This window comes from Amphibalanus amphitrite, unplaced genomic scaffold (genome assembly GCF_019059575.1).
Source record: "Amphibalanus amphitrite isolate SeventyFive unplaced genomic scaffold, NRLGWU_Aamphi_draft 000146F_arrow, whole genome shotgun sequence".
NCBI lineage: Eukaryota > Metazoa > Arthropoda > Thecostraca > Balanomorpha > Balanidae > Amphibalanus > Amphibalanus amphitrite.
This window is the reverse complement of record NW_024881641.1, coordinates 760886-779760: the sequence shown is the minus strand read 5'-3', so window position 1 is coordinate 779760 and position 18875 is coordinate 760886.

Below are 18875 nucleotides of genomic sequence, written 5' to 3'. Positions count from 1 at the left end.
TATGAAGTTTTGTTCTATCTTGGTCTGGTCTGTGTGTATCGCTCAAGATGTACACAGCGCAGCAAAAAGTAAAAATGTGTAATTTGTATAGGTTAACGCAGTCCATCAAGCAAACACAAAGATGTTTCTGCACGTCTGAGGGCTTGCAGCCAAGGGAAACTCCAAAGAAGCTAACAAAGTCATAGAATCGTTAATCAATTCAAAGCAGAGGGCACGGTTCAATGTTAAACAAGGCACAAAAAAAAATGGTAAGCGAACCCCGGAAAGTTGATTTCAAAGAGCGCTGAGGTCAGGTGGGCGCCACGCTCGCCGGAGCTCAGCGTCGTGGAATTCTTCCTCTGGGGCTATGCAAAGTCCGAGGTCTATGAAGAGCGTCCCCAAGATATTCTGGGGCTGAAGGATGCCATTGGAAGCTGCTTTGGTTCTATTTCCTTAGAAATGTTGTGCGTCCGCGCCATCGCCAACTTTAGGCTCTGGCGCTGGAGTGCATCCGTCGCCGAGGTGGCCATTTTGAACATCTTGTTTAAAAGAAGCTTGTGAGAGTCGAACGAAAAGTATTTGTGACTGATGCTATACATGGATCAAAACTTCAGATTTGGCTGTTTAATATGGTACTTGGCAATGGCATGTAACACGAATGCATTTCCTGTAGTTTTGATTTATTTTCGGTCACACGGCTATGAATCACCCTGTATTTTGCATGTTGCGGAGTTTCGGTTCTGCTCGCGTTTTTCAGTCGCGTGTTTTGAAATTATGAAGAATAAGCACTAAGTAGCATGCATATGAATATTGAATAATGCATATTTAAAGTGACCATCCCACCTTAACCCTCGCCCGCACATGGGGGGATGCCCCCCCCCCCCCGGGAGTAGTTTTTCTGCTCTGCACTAAACATTTTTAAAGCGGCCCAGGCGCGTAACCACCACTGCATTTCGTAACCACCACTGCACTGGGGACCGGTCCCCGCTCCCCAGTAACTTTTGGGTTACTGGGGACCGTCCCCAGTGAAAATCGACGACCTCCCCAATTTGCTTAAAGGGACCCTCCCACCTTCAAAAAAGCTAATGAATTGGCATGAAAGTGATGTCGCTCGGTTCAGAAAGAGCAAAAACGAATATCTACCAAATTTCATCGAAAAATATTCACCGGTTTTCAAGATATTAGACTTTTACTTTTGTTTACTTTTTGGGATCTCCGCTGTTCCCATAGCGACTTTATTTGAAAGTGCGGCATTTGTTGCGCGCAAAGCAGCATATACCACCGCGTGCTACAAAACGTTTTAGTCAAACATTTAAAAATCGTTAGATATCTGCGCTGACGTCACACATTCAGAGGGGTATTCCTATGCATTAGCCCCTCTGAATCAAAATGCTGCAATTTTGAAATTCAATATTTCCGATTTAAGGCATTTCTCGATGTTGTGAGTGCCGAAACCGGTAATTGTGAGCCATGGACCCCATTTTGGCTATCTCAACTCAAATCTAATGTTAAGGTGGGAGGGTCCCTTTAAATAGCCAAATATTGTCTCTAAATCGACGTGAAGAGTAATATGTAGTTAACGGAGAAAAAACTATAGATGTTATGTTAACCCTCGCCGGCCGAGGGGGGGGGGCGGGTGCCGCCCCCCCCCCCCATAGGGTTTTTTCGCGATAGCTCCGAACACACTGGCGATAGAGAGCTGAAACTTGGCATACCTGACCTTTGATCCAAGCCGCATCTTTTGACACCAACCGCATTTTTGGGTCAGGTCAGGTCACTGACCTATGACGTCATAAGTGAACCTCTGCACGGTCTTCAGATGTCGCAACTTCGCAACGCCCTCACTGCCAGAGGAGATGTCACAGGGAAATGAAACTTGCAGGATCTAGTATCCATTATGAGTCCCACAACTTGTATATCTCGGATTTTTCCTAAAGGTCATATGAGGTCAGGTCATTTTCGTGACCTCACCATTATAAGTCAATGGGGAAAAATGAAAACTGCTATTCTGGCGCCGGGAACGATCTCCAACTATCTCAAGCACACAGAATCGTGATTTTATGCACTCCTTGCAAGGTTAGATGCGTCACTTTTGCAATGTTGACCTTGCGTGACGTCATTTATGACGTCATCAAGGTCATATTAGTTTTTCGTCAATAACTCTTGATCAAATTGAGCTAGCGAGTCGGGAAAGCCACCAATGGACTCAGGAAGACCTGCCGAATCGAATGATATGCGACATGACCCCTTTCGACCAACTTCGTGACCTGGGGGTGCTGACCTGACCTTGACCTGAGGTCAACACCCCAAGTTGACCTGACCCGGACAAAAAGTATATCATTCGACGCGCCTGAGCGAGACGAACACGATGCTGCCAAAATCGGCGCTCTGCGGCCGTTTTTTGCGAAGTTATTCACCAAAAACTGAACCGTACCTTGGGGCACTTGACCTGACCTCAGAGGTCACCGGTTGACCTAGGACCTTAAAATCGGGTACCAATCTCTGCGTCTCGTAACGGCGCACACGCTCGTTTTTTCCGCGACGCGCTAGCTCCACCAGGGGCGAAACGGCGAGGGGGGGTCGTACCCGCCCCCCCCCCCCCTCGGCCGGCGCGTATGTAGAAAACCAATAGGTCCGGCGAGGGTTAAGGCAGCGCCCGGGTGGGCCTCTCAGCCACTTTGCCTTGGTGGTGGTGGTGCAGGGCTTTTTGGCTACACCAGATTATCTCGGAAAGTAAGCAAACTAGAAAGACGCGATAAAAAGCAACAGATAGCTCGTTAGAGTATCTTTCAGACCTGTCATTTTCGATCAGGTCGTCGCTGAGGTCACTGGAGGTCACCAAAGGTAAAATTTTCACGAATCTTTTCACAAATCAGCGCATAAGTCAGGAACCAATAGAGCTGCAGTGCTGCGGGAAAGCGCATTCGATAGCTCTTTCAAAGACCTTTCTGAGCAATGTTCTCGGTTGACCTAAGGTGAACGATTTAGCTTCCAGTCCAGGTTGGCGTTTTTGCGGAAAAGGTTTTTGTATCATAACTTTTGACTCAAAACTTGTATGACGCTGATTTTAACGGCATTGCCTTTGTCTCGTCGAGATGCGTCGAATGGTCTACAAATTGACCTGAAAAGGTCAACTTGAAAATTTGACCCCGGTCAAGGTACCTAACGGAAAAGGTCATTTTGCATGTCATTCGATTGGTATTTTTGAGCTGAACACATCCATGGTCTTTTCAGCGCTCTAGCATGTTTCTACCTAAAGTTAAAAAATACTGTTGGAAGATGTTTCATGACCTGAGATGACCTCAGGGGCGTTGAAGTGGTCGCAGAAGCAATTTCCCGGTTCCGTGTGCCATTTTTACCTATGTCACGGTGTTTGAATGTGTTTTCGGTCATAGGCGGCGGAACGGGGAGGGCACCGGGGCAGGCCGTGCCCCCCCCCCCCTGTGATGTTGGCATTTTAACATAAGCCCTTTGGGCGTTGCATGGAAAGAATGGGACCAAAAATCGGCATTCCCCCCTCCCCCTTAATTGAAGGTGTTCCGCCGCTATTGTTTTCAGCCAAAAGAAGAGCATTTTAATTTTCTCCCAATTGCTTAAAGTGGAGAGGCTGCAAAATTGACATGACATTAGGTCACCGAGGCGAAAACTTTGAGATATACGAATTGTTCCTATATTGATTTCCTCATGCAAAAGCTCGAGTTTCAAATTTCGGGGATGTAAACTGTAGGAATGAGTGACAATTTTTTTAGAGGCATGGTTGCTTTACTTGACCTGGTGATCTGACCTTAGGTGACCTGGGGTCAAAAGTTCCACACACGAATACGATGCAAAATTGAGGTATCATAAGCTATACCAAGTTTCGTGGCGTGCGCGCCGCGGTTTTCCTTAAACGCGCAAAAAAAAAAAAACTGGCAGGCGTGGCCAAAAACGCCTACCCCCAGTTTAGGGTGGTAGGGTAACTGTGGGGAAAACGCACCCCTGGGTTAAACGCCTCCCCTTAAAAAATCGTATTTCTTATCGACGGATAGGTGTTTTATCCTGTCTTTCAGAACAGTCAGCTGCTTGTTTACGTAGGTCTCTAATTTCCGGTTCTGCGTCTTGAGGAGCAGCGTGGGTAGGTGCTGATGTTGGTTTTGGGTGTTGTTTTTGTTGTTTTTACAGAAGATTCCTAATATTTTGATGCCCTCTTTATATCACAAAACTTGCTATTGTCCACCTCACTCAAAACTGCGTTTTATTGTCATTCTGTTGAATTTATAATGCTGCGGCGTTAGTGGCGCGTTTTTTTTTTTGTTTTTTTGTTAATTACGAGCGAGCGAGCGCAGCGAGCGAAGTGAGTCTTTTCAATATAACGGAAAAATCTCAGTATGAGCGGCCCGGCCCGGCCCGGCCCGGCCCGGCCCGGCCCGGCCCGGCCCGGCCTGTAACGCTTTTGAGAGGCTTATATCTCAGCAACCGCTGGACCGATTGGCCTGCGGTCTTTTTTGTTGGGTAGCCCCATCCCTTCTACCCCGTAATTGACTACTTTTGATACATCTCAGTGACCGTCGTGGCACGTGCCACGTGAAAAGTCAAGGGTGTTCAAGCTGTTTTGCAAAAGTGGTGATTTTGAGAGGTTCATATCTCAGCAGCCGCTTGGGCGATTGACTTGCGGTAAATTTTATAGGGTAGCAGCATCCCTTCTACCCAAAATAGGATACTCTCGATGCATGTGGGTCACCCCCAGTGCACGTGCAAAATACAACAATAAGAGGTGTCAAATTTGTTCCCATTTCAGTAACTCGGTAATTACTGGGGCGATTTCGCTGAAACTTGGCATACAGGTAGGCACCCACCAGGTAATGCATTCCCATGTGTTGCGGTTAGGGTGCTACTGCACGTGCGCACGTGCAGGGGGCGTTTCCAGATCTCGAGAACGGCTGGGCCGATTGCGCTCAAATTTGGTACACGGTTGGGGACCAGTTAGTAGGGTGCCGTGCAAAAGTCATTTTGGACCCCGTTTGCACGTGCGCACGTGCAGAATGCCACTTCCAGATCTCAGGAACGGCTGGGCCGATTGCGTTCAAATTTGGCACACCGCTAGCGACCGGTTAGAAGGGTGCAAGCCCGTTGGAAGCACCCTCTCGCCCTTCCGCACGTGCAGGGCTCACTATCTCGCTCGCTCGTTCTTCGCCCAAAAGGCGTTTTACTGGTATTTTGTTGACCGGAAATGGAGTGGATGGGGAAAGACGCCTACTCGATGCATGGGGCAAGACGCCCCCAGTTTTCTGAAAGGGGGGCGTTTTGCACGGTGGTGAGAGTGCAGGGTAGCGCCCTGTAGGTCGGGGCCGAAAAGGCCTCTCCCTGTCCTTTTTTGCTGATATATCCTAAACGACTGCAGATATCGTCACCAAACTTTCAGGACTCCTCCGGGCATCCATTTTACACATTGCAACAAAATTTTATTCCAAAGGCTATGATAGGTTGACCACAAATGACGTCAGAATGACGTCAACTTCTGCCATGTTCATCATGTTCTGTTGATGGATGGGGTGGGGGCGCTTTGCACACACTGGCGGTCGCAGGGGGGGGGGGGGCCACGGGGGCCATGGCCCCCCCCCCTTTGGTGCTGAAAGGTGGGGCCATACTATCTTTTGGCCCCACCTTTCAGATCGAACAAAAGTCCTAGAAAAGCTTTTCGTATGTTTCATTTTCTTTCTTGCGCCATCAAAGGACGTAAATTTCACTCATGATGAGTGGGCTCAGTTTCGCATTCTGTCAATTTGGCGGTCAGCGTCGCTGACACCAGTTCACGAGTATGGCCGGATCTTATATGGAATATCAGCGCGAGTTTACTTGAGGCTCTCGTAGGCCCAGCATTCAGCAATGGCTGACATGAGACCCTCTTCGGCAGTGGCGGGTGGGCCCTGCTAAAGGAGATTGGCTCCAAGACACTAAAGTAAGACCTCATGGGTTGGTGCTGTGCACCTCAGAAGCCCGGTGGTGACGCCGTATGCCGGCTTGGTTTCTTAATGATTAGCGTGGGACCTCCGGGGCCTGCGTAGAGTTTGCATGAGCTATGTAATCTCAGAGGCATGTGTGTAATGTGTACCTACACCGTGGCGGTCGCGGGGGGCCGGGGGGGGGGGCATCAGGGTCATGCCCCCAAAGGTCAATAAAGGGGGCCATCATATCATTTGCCCCCCCCCCCTCAAACAACCAATGGGCCCCCATATAGGTGTATGGGGCCCTGGCAATTATTCGATCGTCACGAGGCTAAAAAACCCACGCCCAGCTATTAATATAGCTCCCACACCGGTCTTTGAACGTCCTATTCTGACCTCTGAGGGAACTTCAGTGGCGGTCAAGCGCCCACGTTGACCGCTAAGAGCCTACATCAACCTCTGAGGCCCCACATCTGGCCTATGAGGGCCCCTAACCGGCCTCAGGGGTCCCAACCGGCGTCTGAGGGTCTCACACCGGTCTCTGGTGGCATTGTTTCTGTCTCTGGTGTCCCAAGACGAACCTTTAGGTGCCAATAAGGGCCCCGCACTGGCTGCTGAAGACCCGATGCCGGCCTCTAAGGGTCTGCATTGGCCTCTGAGGAGGGCCCATCTTGGCCTTTGAGGGCCCTCTGCTGGCCTCTGGGGTCCAACGACGGCTCATGCCGGTCTTTTAGGGCCCCACGCTGACCTCTGAGGGCCCATGCTGGCCTGTAATGAGTAAGGACCCACATTAGCCTCTGAGAGCCCAACTCGGTCTCTGATGGTCTCAAACTACTGGCCTTTGTAGTTTGCAGGCCCTGTACTGGTCTCTGAGGGCCCTAAACTAGTCTCTACATGAAAACATACATGGGTGGGTTTCCGAAGATCAGAGGGCTCACGCAGTCTCCGGCACAGCCTTACGTTGGTCCTGATCGAGATTGCTTTACGTCCTGATGGTCCCGCGCTGATTCCCTCATATTTCGAGGTCGGGACCCCATGAGCCGGTGTGGGTCCTGGGGCTGGCAGAGACTGATGAAGTCCTTAGGGCTCAGGGCCAGTCTTTTTAGCAGTAGGACTAGGCAGGTTGAGTGAGCCCCAACAGAGCCGTTGCGAAGCCCCGCAGGAGTCGCGCGCGGCCCTCAGATGCCAATTCTGAAAGCTCGGAACCTGTGGGGGTCTCCAGAGGCCGGTGTACCTACTCTCTCCCGCCGCCACACAACTACTATGCATTTCAGACCCCATGAGACCCTGTTTTTTGGCGATAATTTATTTACTATTTATCCAATTGGCTTGAAATTTTCGCAAAGCACATTTCAGCTCAAGCGTCAATTTTCGCTAATATGGTCTTTTAACAAAATATCAATTGTTAGGGTACTTGTCGTTGCCTCGTAATGTTAAAATCAGCTCCGTAAATCCGTCAGTGGAGTAGAGGCTATCCGTACGTAGGTGTGACGTCACAGGCACGTGACCATTAAGCTCCGCCCTCCCGGTGACCTTGGCCGGTCAGTCGGATGCGTGGAGCCGACGGGGCAGTAGCTGCCGGACCCGAGGCCGTATGCCGGACCGCGGCAGCTCGCATTGGACGTGGCTTCCTTGCGGTTGCCGTTGCAGTAATAACGATACAGCAGAAACTAACACTCGTAATTAGCACACTAGCCTTCGTTATGGCATTTATCGCAAATTAGCCTACACCATGGCCTCGTTTCATAAAGCGAGTCCGTAACTTACGCCGGTTTTTGGGCTTGTATTGCAAGTGCATGTGAAGCGATAAATTCATTTCCCCTTTTCCCTTCTGTTCTTGCTTGCGAGACAAATAAACTCAACGATTCAAATTATCGTCATCGCTTCACATGCACTTGCAATACAAGACCAAAAACCGGCGTAAGTTACGGACTCGCTTTATGAAACGAGGCCCATGTCAATCAATAAAGATATGGGCATTGCGTAAGTTACAAGTTCAGTAAGTTCAGGGCTAGTGACTGCATTTTTGCTTGATTTAACGTCATTAAAAAAAAAACGTTGATGTCAATTGACTGTGAACTGATGCAAGACGTCGGTCAGCTTACGTCAAATTTGCAAGACATGATAAACAGTTACCTACACCGTAGCATTTAAGAAATGTGGTTGCAATATGAAATATATTATGCTTTGCGTATGCTTGAGATGGATTCATGCGATTGCGGTGCAACATGAACACCTTCAGAATTAACCCATTTTATAATTGGCTAGATTGAGGTCACCGGACTGACTTGATCCCAGGATTTCGTGTTGAACTACAAATAATTAAAATACTTGTAAGTAGGTAAGTAGCCTACTGCCTCATTATTGGAGAGCTTGAAAAGTTACTTTAGTTTCACAAAAAGACGCGATTTCTTTACTATAGCCATCTATAGCCAATGCGCTTGTTTCCCTTATTCTGATGTCACATTTCTACCATGCGCAATAAATCGCACATCACATTTCTGCTCCCTTCTCAACGCTTCCCGAATTACGAACACAGCTCTTAGAGCGATGTCTTAGGCAATCGGAAGTGCTCGCAACTCATCATCCTTACTCCGTTGCTTTCTGCATAGGTACCTATAACAGCGTCTTCAGAAACAGCGATTGACGCAACGACAACGCAACGCAGCGATTGAAGCAACAATATCGATATTTTCGAGTAGTGCAGAGGCATCGCATGCCATGGGTGACAGAACAATGGCACGACCTGACCATAAGATAAGCGCCAGAATGTGCATTCATTCAGATATTCAGATAGTGCATGACTCAGCTCTCTATTTAAGGTTGGTTCTGGGGAGGTTGATATCCTCATTATGATTATTCTTCATATTCTGAGCTGGATCGGTGTTAACCCGCGCCCCGTAGGGCTACCGGCGGACCCTACCACCCGTAGGGGGGGGGGCCGTTTCGGCCCCCCCCTAAGATCTCGGAAAGTTACCGGCCGATTTTCAAAATTCAAACGGCGTTCGATAGCCCCACCCGGGAAGCGAGTTACCTAAGTGTGGAACTACCCAGCGCCGAGCCGGCCGGATGACGTCACACCACGGCCAGTGCCGGCGCGGCGGCAGATTGGCCGAGATTGGCATGGTCTTAACTTGGCGAAGAGGCATCGGACGCCAAACTTCTGCTGCAGCTATTAATCACATTTCATGCGTTTCTTCCATGTGTATGAGCTATCAAGTCCTTCGAATACCTAATGTGTAGGTGAGCGTACCTGCATTTAGCAGTGTGTGCTATGCATATGTGGATGGGCACATCCGACAGTCGACACACTGCGCAATGGATTCCGATATTGCTTGGCTGATTCTGGCTTTGTGTCTTCGAACGAACCATTGAAAGGGAGGACGTCATTTTTAAAGGTTGTTAGGTGCACTCAAACGTTTTAAGATAAGCAACTGCTGATTGAATTTCTGGCGAGGGTTGGTGGAACGCTCTGTTTACAAATGAGTACCTATCTACCTACCTAGTACCTACCTGCAGTGGCAAATAACTGGGTCGCGGTCAGTTAGGCATGATTCACGAAGTCCCTTATCTTTTATTAGACTTATTAAGCACAATGTGCAACATTTGCGTCTTTTCGCGTTGTATCGGGTAGCAAATGAGAAAATCTGCTTCTTCTCCACAGCCCTCAATTCAAGAAACCGTCCTTTTCCTTATCGTATCATTCCAGAACATAATTTTCAAACATGGGTATCTTCCCCACAAAAAAACTGAAGCAGTTTCCTTCGGCTCCAATGCGCCGCTCGCCCAGGGAGACAGAAGTGTTATATTCTCGGCGGTCCAGTCTGCATTCTGCAGCACACTCAAACTTGGCGGACCCCCAGCGCACGACTGAACGATTCGTAGTTGTGAGTGACTGTGACAATTCACTGGTGGTTTCGGAATAATTAACAGGCGGCGCAGCCCAGTGCCTCTTACAATGAATTACAGTGGCGAATGCACTATTGCAGAGAAGAAATGGATTGAGCAGATGCCCAACCTCGCTGTATTATCAACTAAACATTAGGTACGCTTTACATTTTAATCAGGCAATCATGTAAACAAACGACTTGCGAGTTGCGACCCTTCCGCCTTACATAACTCGGCAGAATGACCCTGAGTCGGCTAAACTACACTGCATCTCTTCAAACCTTAAGTATTTTACAATTTACCACTCAGCTATGCAACAGGCTTATAATTCACTGCTCAAGTCTCAACCCCTTTTTCCCTATCATCTTTTTGGCACCGTCAATCGCCATCTGCGCTGCCCACTGTCCAGCAAATAATCCGGCCGTCTCCAGTTCTCTGGCAGGGGCTTCCAAACTCAAGCGAACTCGCCGAAGTTTCGCCATTCAATGCGCAGGATCTGTACAATTGAGTTTGAGAGCCTCTGGGTTGGCTCGGCGCGCCTGCGCCGCGCCGTTGGTCCGGCCAAGTACGCGAGTGACGTCATGCTATAAGCGTCATCCCCCGACTAAAGTCACCAATCAGAGCCCTAGAATCGACTTGTAGTTCCACACTTAGGTAACTCGCACCCGGGAACTACCTTGCGACCAAATTTCATTGACCTAGGTCAAACCGATGACGTCACAGGTCAGGTCAAAGGTCAGATTTTCACCGTTCACAGGCAATTCAAGAAATGTGCTGTGAAAGCGAGTAAATTGGTAATTTATTGAAAACCATCGATGGTACATTGTTCGTCAAACACATACTATGCTATCTGAGGTCACTGATACCAGGTCAGGTCACAGCGAGGTCAGGTCACCGGGGGTCACAATATGAATGTGTCGTGTGATACATGTTTTATGGTCCATTTTACATGACAAATGCGATTATGTGGGTTAGGCAGCCTTTGGGGCCAGTCTAGGTCACGTTTTTGTGAAGGTCAGGTCAAGGTCAGGTCAAATTAGGTCAAATTTCAAAGTTGATATTTTTACATAAAATGGGTATCGATTCGATGCAGCTCGTCACGGGGAGTCTAATGGTGGTCTTCGTTTTGCTCTACGAGTTCTAGAATTGCCAAAAATTGAGTTTGAAAATTTGACGTCATCATTTTTGAACAGTTTTTTCGCTATAACTTGGCCAAAAAACGAGGTATCGATCTGAAATTTGGTATGTAGATAGAAGACGGTAGGCACTATCACATATATTCCGGTTTTTTCGAAACTCAAAAAACTTTTTGGATTTTTTTGGCGAATATATCAAAAAAAAATGCTTTTTTGATTTTTGGGGGTCAAAACTCAAAAATTTCAAAAATTCGAGATAGCAGTTTTGTAGCCCTGTCAGTTCTACACCTTTTTGCTGGATCATTTTTCTGTATCTTCAAAGCTGTAGTCCTGACAGGTCTTCTCGCGAAGGTCTTTTTTCGGTCGAAAATGACAGAACATGACGTCACTCTGACGTCATTTGTGGCCAACCTATCATAGCCTCTGGAAAAATTTTTGGTCACAATGTGTAAAATTGATGCCCGGAGGGGTCCTGAAAGTTTGGTGGCGATATCTCCAGCCGTTTAGGAGATATAGACCGAAAAGGACAGGGGGGGCCGTTTCGGCCCCCCCTACGGGGCGCGGGTTAATATACCAAAAAGAGAGAAGCGGTTACCAACTCCCACAAATGAAGAGCAAACTTTCGCTCAGACACTTCCTGTTGATTCCATGCATGTTTCCAGCGCGCGGCCCCCGTGCGACCTCCCCGCGGTGCTGCCGCCGACTGAGCCGGCATAGACCCAGCGCGGTCACGGCCAGTGGGCGGAGTTTAGTTGGGCCCGGCGCAACGTGATTGGCCAGCGCTCCCATCCAATCCGCTGCGGTAGCGAACGAGCCTCTATCCGGGTGCAAAATCTTATTAGCATTACGAGCCTATGACAAGTGCTCTAAATATTGATATTTTGTTAAGAGACCATATTGATGAAAATTGGCGCTTGAGCTGAAATGTCTAATGTCAAAATTTCAAGCTAATTGGACAAAAATTGAAGAAATTATCGCCGAAAAGCAGGGTCTCATGGGGTCTGAAATGCATAGTAGGTACCTATATGGGTAAATGTCATAGTCTAAAAATGCTCTCTGGGTTTCACATGCTTGTTCAAAGCAAGAGGTATCTGTACTTTTTAGCAAGATGTATCTGCACTTTTCCGAATTGTTTTATAGTGGTAAGATCATGAATCCGCGTGCCTAACCTTCCAGTTTACCTATGCTACACCGATCCGTCGTCATGGACGGTGCAGCGGCCCGACCGGTGGGCACACCATGAGACGGTAAATGGAACCGTTGATTTTGCCTTAAATTGAGCTCAAAGATTTCACGCAAGAAAGAGATGGATGAAGCCAGTGGCGGATCCAGGGGGGGGGGGCTGCGGGGGCTGGCAGCCCCCACCCAAGGAAAACTGGCGCCACTGCGCCGAGGCAGTGGCGCCAATTTTCAATTCGCAACTCATCGGAGTGCCGCATACTAGGACTAGGATGCAAAAATCAGTCGAATAACGTCGTTTCAGTACGCTCCGCACCGATATTTCCAATCGTGTGGTGTCACTGTACATACTGATCCTGGGCGCCTCTTGTCAGGGCCACTGGGCGCCAATATTTCAGCGCCAATACGATGCGACTATGGCGCCCATCCGGGGCGTGGCGCCCAATTATGACCTGCAGCCCCTCCCCAGTGAAAATCCTGGATCCGCCACTGGATGAAGCATAAGTAATGCCAACTGTGCGGCGCCTCGTGGACGTAAAAAATTAGCCGATCACCCCCCCCCCCCCTCCCTCCCGGTGATGGATAAATGTTATGTCCCGCGAGTGTGACTTTGGCCCCCCCTTTTGCTAGCGGCTGCGACCGCCAGTGTTTGCACATGGGTGTGGGCGTATTACCTAGGGTATGGGGCAAAACGCCCTTTTGTAAAGGTATGCGAAAACCTTTTTGGGGGGTTAAATACCACACGCAGGTGTCTTTTCTTGGTCTCAAAGCGTAGCAAAAAGAATGAGCTACATGATGGTGCCCAAAGGTTTAAGTAATCTGTGTTGGGTTAAGTGTCAGAAGGTTTCGCGTTTTTGACCTATTCACCCTACTTATTTTCGAAGCTTTGAAATTTTATCGGGACACCCTCCCATACTATTCCACTGGGCCGTGTGTAAAATGTTTTTGAAAAATTTTGGTTTTTAGGGGTCGCTCAACGAGGTAATTTATTCTGTGTTTTGTAGTAAAAATGCAATTATTCATTTATTTATGGTAATAGTTTTTCACATCAAAACAGATAAGCTTTGCCACAGATAACAGTAGTACTGGATTGGAAACAGAATATTGGCAGTTGCAGTAAGAGGCCGAATGTTTTTATGCGACGGCGCCAAAATGGGATTCTCGCGTGCAGCTGAATGGATAATTTGTGTGTTGTGTATTGCAAGAAATCGTCATTTTTGTGTTTTGTCGTTTACATTTAAAATCGAAGCTACCAATGTTACTTTCATTTGCTTAAAAATTAAAGTATTTCACATTTTGTTTATGGCAGCGACTCGATACAAAACCAATCGAAGCTGGCGACTGCATATAGGCGGCTGAACGGGGAGGGCACCGTGCCCACTGCCCCCTTTTGATTTTTGCATTTTAACATTAGTCCCATGGGCGTCGCATGGAAACAATGGGACCAAAAGTCGGCATTGCCCCCCACCCCCTTAACTGAAGGCGTTCCGCCGCTACTGTATTTATCACAAATGTACGTACGTACCTACACCCTGTTCAGCCACAAAAATATCTAATTCCACACGATATTCGGGACTTGCGAAAAACGCACATAAAAGACGCTCACGCTGTTGATTTCAAATGATTGCGTAAAATGATGCATCAGGTCAGACTACGTCCAAATTGCAAAAGAAAAAATAATGTGTGTCTTAATGACCGTTCTCGTATAGTGCTCAACGTCTGCCTGCCACATTCCTATTTCTTTTTGTGCACGTCTTAACAATATATAACACACGTCACACAACGATAAAGGACAATTCAACCACACGACACATCACGCTTCTGCTCCACCCGGCGCCCCGCACCGCTTTACGAATCACTAATTCGGTCGTCTCGTGGAGTGATGCCCCACTGCCCCAGGCAATCGGCCGCGCCCGCGACATTCGTCTTCATTCTACTTTGTTGCTTTCTGCGCCTTCCTCAGAAACATTCATTGAAGCTGCCAAATATACAATAATTTTGGGTCATGTGGAGGCTTACGCATGATCTCGGATATAGTGACCTGACCCAACCTGACGATGAGATAGGTGCAACTGCGGCGTAAGTAAGCGCCCAGAGTCCAAGAGTTCATCTATCTTTTTTACGCCCGGTTCGGTTCTAATTGATCCTACTCTGATCCTGAGGCCAGTTTTACCAACAGAAAAATAGCCGCCTGCCGGAAATTTTCGCCTCCAGATCGCTTCACATACGGAGCGTAAACGCGATGGGCACGTAAGCAAATAGGGCTGTGCCTTTTACGCTCCGTATCTGAAGCAGTCTACGCAAAAAATTCCGGAAGGCGGCTATTTTTCTGTTTGTAAAACTGGCCTCTGATCATTATGAATATTATGAGCTGGTTCGACGTTAACCCGCGCCCCGCTGGGGGGGGGGGGCAGAATCTGCCCCCTCCCGTTTTTCGCTAATAACTTCTAAACGCATTACGCCAGCAACGTCAATTTGACACGTTCCCTGAAAATTTGAGCGAAATCCGTCGGAAAATTTTTGAGAAATTGACGTTTTAGTGACGTCATGTTCGCCATTTTCGCCTCAAAAACGGCAAATTTTTAAACGCTGCTAACATCTTCAGTTTTAAAGAAATCAAGACGTAACAAAAAAGGTTATACGTGATTCTACTTTGTCTATCAAATGGCTATCTCGGTTTTTTGAAAATTTTGGATTTTGGCCCAAATTTTTTCAAAAAAACTGACTTCTTTTGGGAAAATAATTATAAAATCCAAAATTTTTAGTATATCGAAAAAACCGGAAAATACGTCAGAGAAGTGGTCTATGTGCACCTACATACCAATTTTTAGAAGAATCGGTTCAAAAATGTGGGAGTTATTCAAAATTTTATGACGTCACGACACACAAAATTTTTGAAAAATGATTTTTTTTAGAAGTTCTAGACCTCGTACGGAAACAATAATAGCGCCATTCGATTCGCCGTGAAAAACTGCATCAGATAGACACCTTTTTAGGCCTTAACAACCAACTTCAAAATTTGACCTCACTTGACCTGACCTTGACCTGACCTCGACCTGAAATTCATCCAGAGGTGGTCCATATCACTTATTAAGTGTGCCTATTGAATTCTATGAGTAAAATGACCCATAAACATGTGTCGCACATGCCCTTTTCTATATTTTGTTTTTGGTGACCTGACCTGACCTGACCTGACCTTGACCTTGACCTTTGAATGACATTGTATGCAACAAATATTGTCTTGGTAGTCTAAGAACACTTTTTGGGCAATCAGTCTCAGTCCATTCTTCGGCAACTACGGTGCAAGGCCGATACTGTAGAAGCTTGCATTTTGTACCCTTGACCTGACCTTGACCTGACCTCTGACCTACTTAAGCAAAAATATTTGGGCTCTTAAGATCCGCCTTGTTGAGAGCTTTCGATTGCCGTTTTCCCCGTCTTTCTACGACCATCGGTTCGGAAGTTAGACAGGGGGGGCAGAATCTGCCCCCCCCCCCCTCCCAGCAGGGCGCGTATGGCTGAATAGCCCAGCGCGGCGCGGGTTAAGATACCAAAATATGGAGAAGAGGACACCACTGCCCTCGAACGGATAATTTTTGGTTAAGTTAGTTGGGTCGTTGGTTGAGTTAACCCGCGACCTGGTGGGGGGGGCTATTTTTTGCCCCCCCCTCCAGACTTTTCGATATATCTCCAGAACCGCTCCGCCGATCGTCACCAAACTTTCAGTACCCTCCCGGACATCAATTTTACACATTGTGACCAAAAATTTTTCCAAAGGCTATGATACATTGGCCGGAAATGACGTCAGAGTGACGTCATGTTCTGCCGTTTTCGACCCAAAAAAGGGTTTCGCGGAAAGAGCTGTCAGGCCTATAGCTTTGCGAATACAGAAAAATGATAAAGACATAAAAGCTGTAGATTGGACAGGGCTACAAAACTGCTATCTCGGATTTTTGAAATTTTTGGATTTTGACCCCCAAAAATCAAAAAATAGATTTTTTGAATATAATTATCGAAAAAATCCAAAAAGTTTTTTGAATTTCGCAAAAACCGGAATATATGTGATAGTCCTTACCGCCTTCAATCCACATACCAAATTTAAGATTGATACCTCTTTTTTTGGCGAAGTTATAGCGAAAAACTGTTCAAAATTGATGACGTCAAATTTTCAAACTCAATTTTTAGCAATTCTAGACCCCGTAGCGCAAAACAAAGACCAACATTAGACTCCCCGTGACGAGCTGCATCGAACCAATACCCATTTAATGCAAAACTATCAACTTCAAAATTTGACCTTTTTTTGCCTGACCTTGACCTGACCTTGACCTGAACTTCACCAGAAAGTGACCTAAGCCGTACCTGATAGTCTTATAACCAACACCATTGTGTTGGAAATAAAAAATTGGCCATAAAACATGTATCACACAACCTTAGTAAAGTTGGGCTCATGTGACCTGACCTGTGACCCTTGGTGACCTGACCTGTGACCTGACCTGGTATTGCCAGTGACCTCTAATAGCAACATATCTACTAGGCAACTGACGCCCTACCGCTGATTCTCGACAAAATGCGTTTTCCTCGGTGTTATAGCGCATTCCCTAGAAGACCCGTGAACGGTGAAACATTTCATCTTTGACCTGACCTGTGACGTCATCGGTGACCCCGAGGTCAATGAAATTTGGTTTCCTTCGACAAATTTGACAGGCCTTTTGAACGCCGTTTGAATTTTGCGGATCCGTCCAGTAGTTTCGGAGATACGAGGGGGGGGGGCAAAAAATAGCCCCCCCCCCACCAGGTCGCGTTATAAACAGACCCCACCAGGGCGCGGGTTAAGTTGGGCCCGGCGTAACGTGATTGGCCAGCGCTCCTATCCAATCCGGTGCGGCAGCGAGCGAGCCTCTATCCGGGTGCAAAAACTGATTAACATTACGAGCGAACGACAAGTGCTCAAAATTTTGATATTTTGTTTATAGACAAAAATTGGTGCTTGAGCTGAAATACCGTATGCTAAAATTTCAAGCTAATTGGACAAAAACTGGAGAAATTATCGCCGAAAAACAGGGTCTCATGGGGTTTGAAATGCATAGTATAGGCGACTGCGTGGGTCGCGTGCTCCAGGCGGTTGTTCATTGGCCGCTAACCCGCACCGATGAACAGTGGGGATTTTTCCGATCTAGCGCCTATTAATTCAAAAAATATTTTTTGGATTTTGGTTTATATTTTGTGTCAGTAGGGCTAAGAAATGTCTGAATTTTTCATATATGGCATTGTTTTATCTGTATGTCCACAGCAAAACTAGGAAAAAATGCGCCCAAAGTTCACACTCATGCGTGATTACTCAATGGGCTCAGCAAGGCCCGAAAGTATAGCTCAATTTCATTGTCCTGTCCTGTTGGTTTTAATCTTGCGAGGTCTTAAAGTTGCATATCGTCTGAAAGGTACCTTTATTAGGAATGGAATGGCAAACAGAAAGTATGCCACAACCTTACTAAGGTCACAAAAATGCCCTTTACAAAAAACCCTTACAGACACCATGTTGAAGGAATGGTATTCTAAATAAATGTAGGAAATCAACAATGTTCTCCACACTTTTCCACTCCGAAATATATCCTATCGAATTCCCTACTTTCTTCTGCACAAGACAACGCCTAGTTTGGCTGCCGAAACTTGCCTGAACACGGAATATTCACATTAGAGTATCTTAACACCCCACTCGAGGAGCGCTAGGGCAAACAGCACGATATAGGTATGTTCCGGACATAGGCGAATAATTTTACTTCGTGATTTATATGATGCATATTTTCTGAGACACATTCATTAGGAATAGGATGACAAGCGTAAATTATACATACCGTAACCTTATTAACCATCGCACTTGTGGGGAGGGGGAGGGGGAAGGGGTCGGATAAAACCCCATGGTTTTCCGCAAATTACTCGCGCAAAAAGCGGCCGATCGCGCCGAAACTTTCGGTACCCTCGAGATCATCAATTTTACATCTAACCTAAAAATTTCATGACTCTGACCCAACTGACCTTTGACCTGTGGCATATTTCTCGAGACCATGTTTGGCCGGAATCGCGATTCGGCGTATGCCAGCTCACATTATCCGCGGTTTCCAGTCTTTTTGGGGTTTTAAACGTTCAAATATGTGAAATGATGTTGGTGCCATGCATAATGGTGGATGTCAAGGTCACGTGAAGGTCAAGTCAAGGTCATTGACCTTTTGATGACCTTGGTTTCTTTTTTTCGAGTTTTACTTGTTTCCAGGGTAGTTTTTGATGCTGATTTCGATTTTAGCAGCCATTTGAATATTTACGAAGTAGTTCTAGTGCCTTCGTTCCATGTTACGAAGCTATCAGTAGTAGGTGACACTTCTATGGATGGCCGGCAGGACGCCTACTAGGTAATTGATCTAACCTGACCTGACCCGACCTGGCCTAAATGCATAAAGACATCGTCTGTGATCAAAACTAACATGAAATTCGTGATCAGCACCCCAAAATACCCCGTAACACCCTAACTTTGCGAAGTTTCAAGAGGTCTCGATTTCCCAACTTTAGTTGGGTCATTAAACTGACTTGGAAAGTCAGCTTATGACCTTGGACTTTGAAATTGGATATATTCGGCCTAATTTCGTCATAGGCAGCACGCTTGACTTTTCCGCGAAGCTCTAGCTTGATCAGGGGCCAAACGGCTGAGCGGGGGGTCCAATTGAACCCCTTATACTATGTTGATTATCAGAGCTGGGCGCGTTCCTCGATTTTCGGT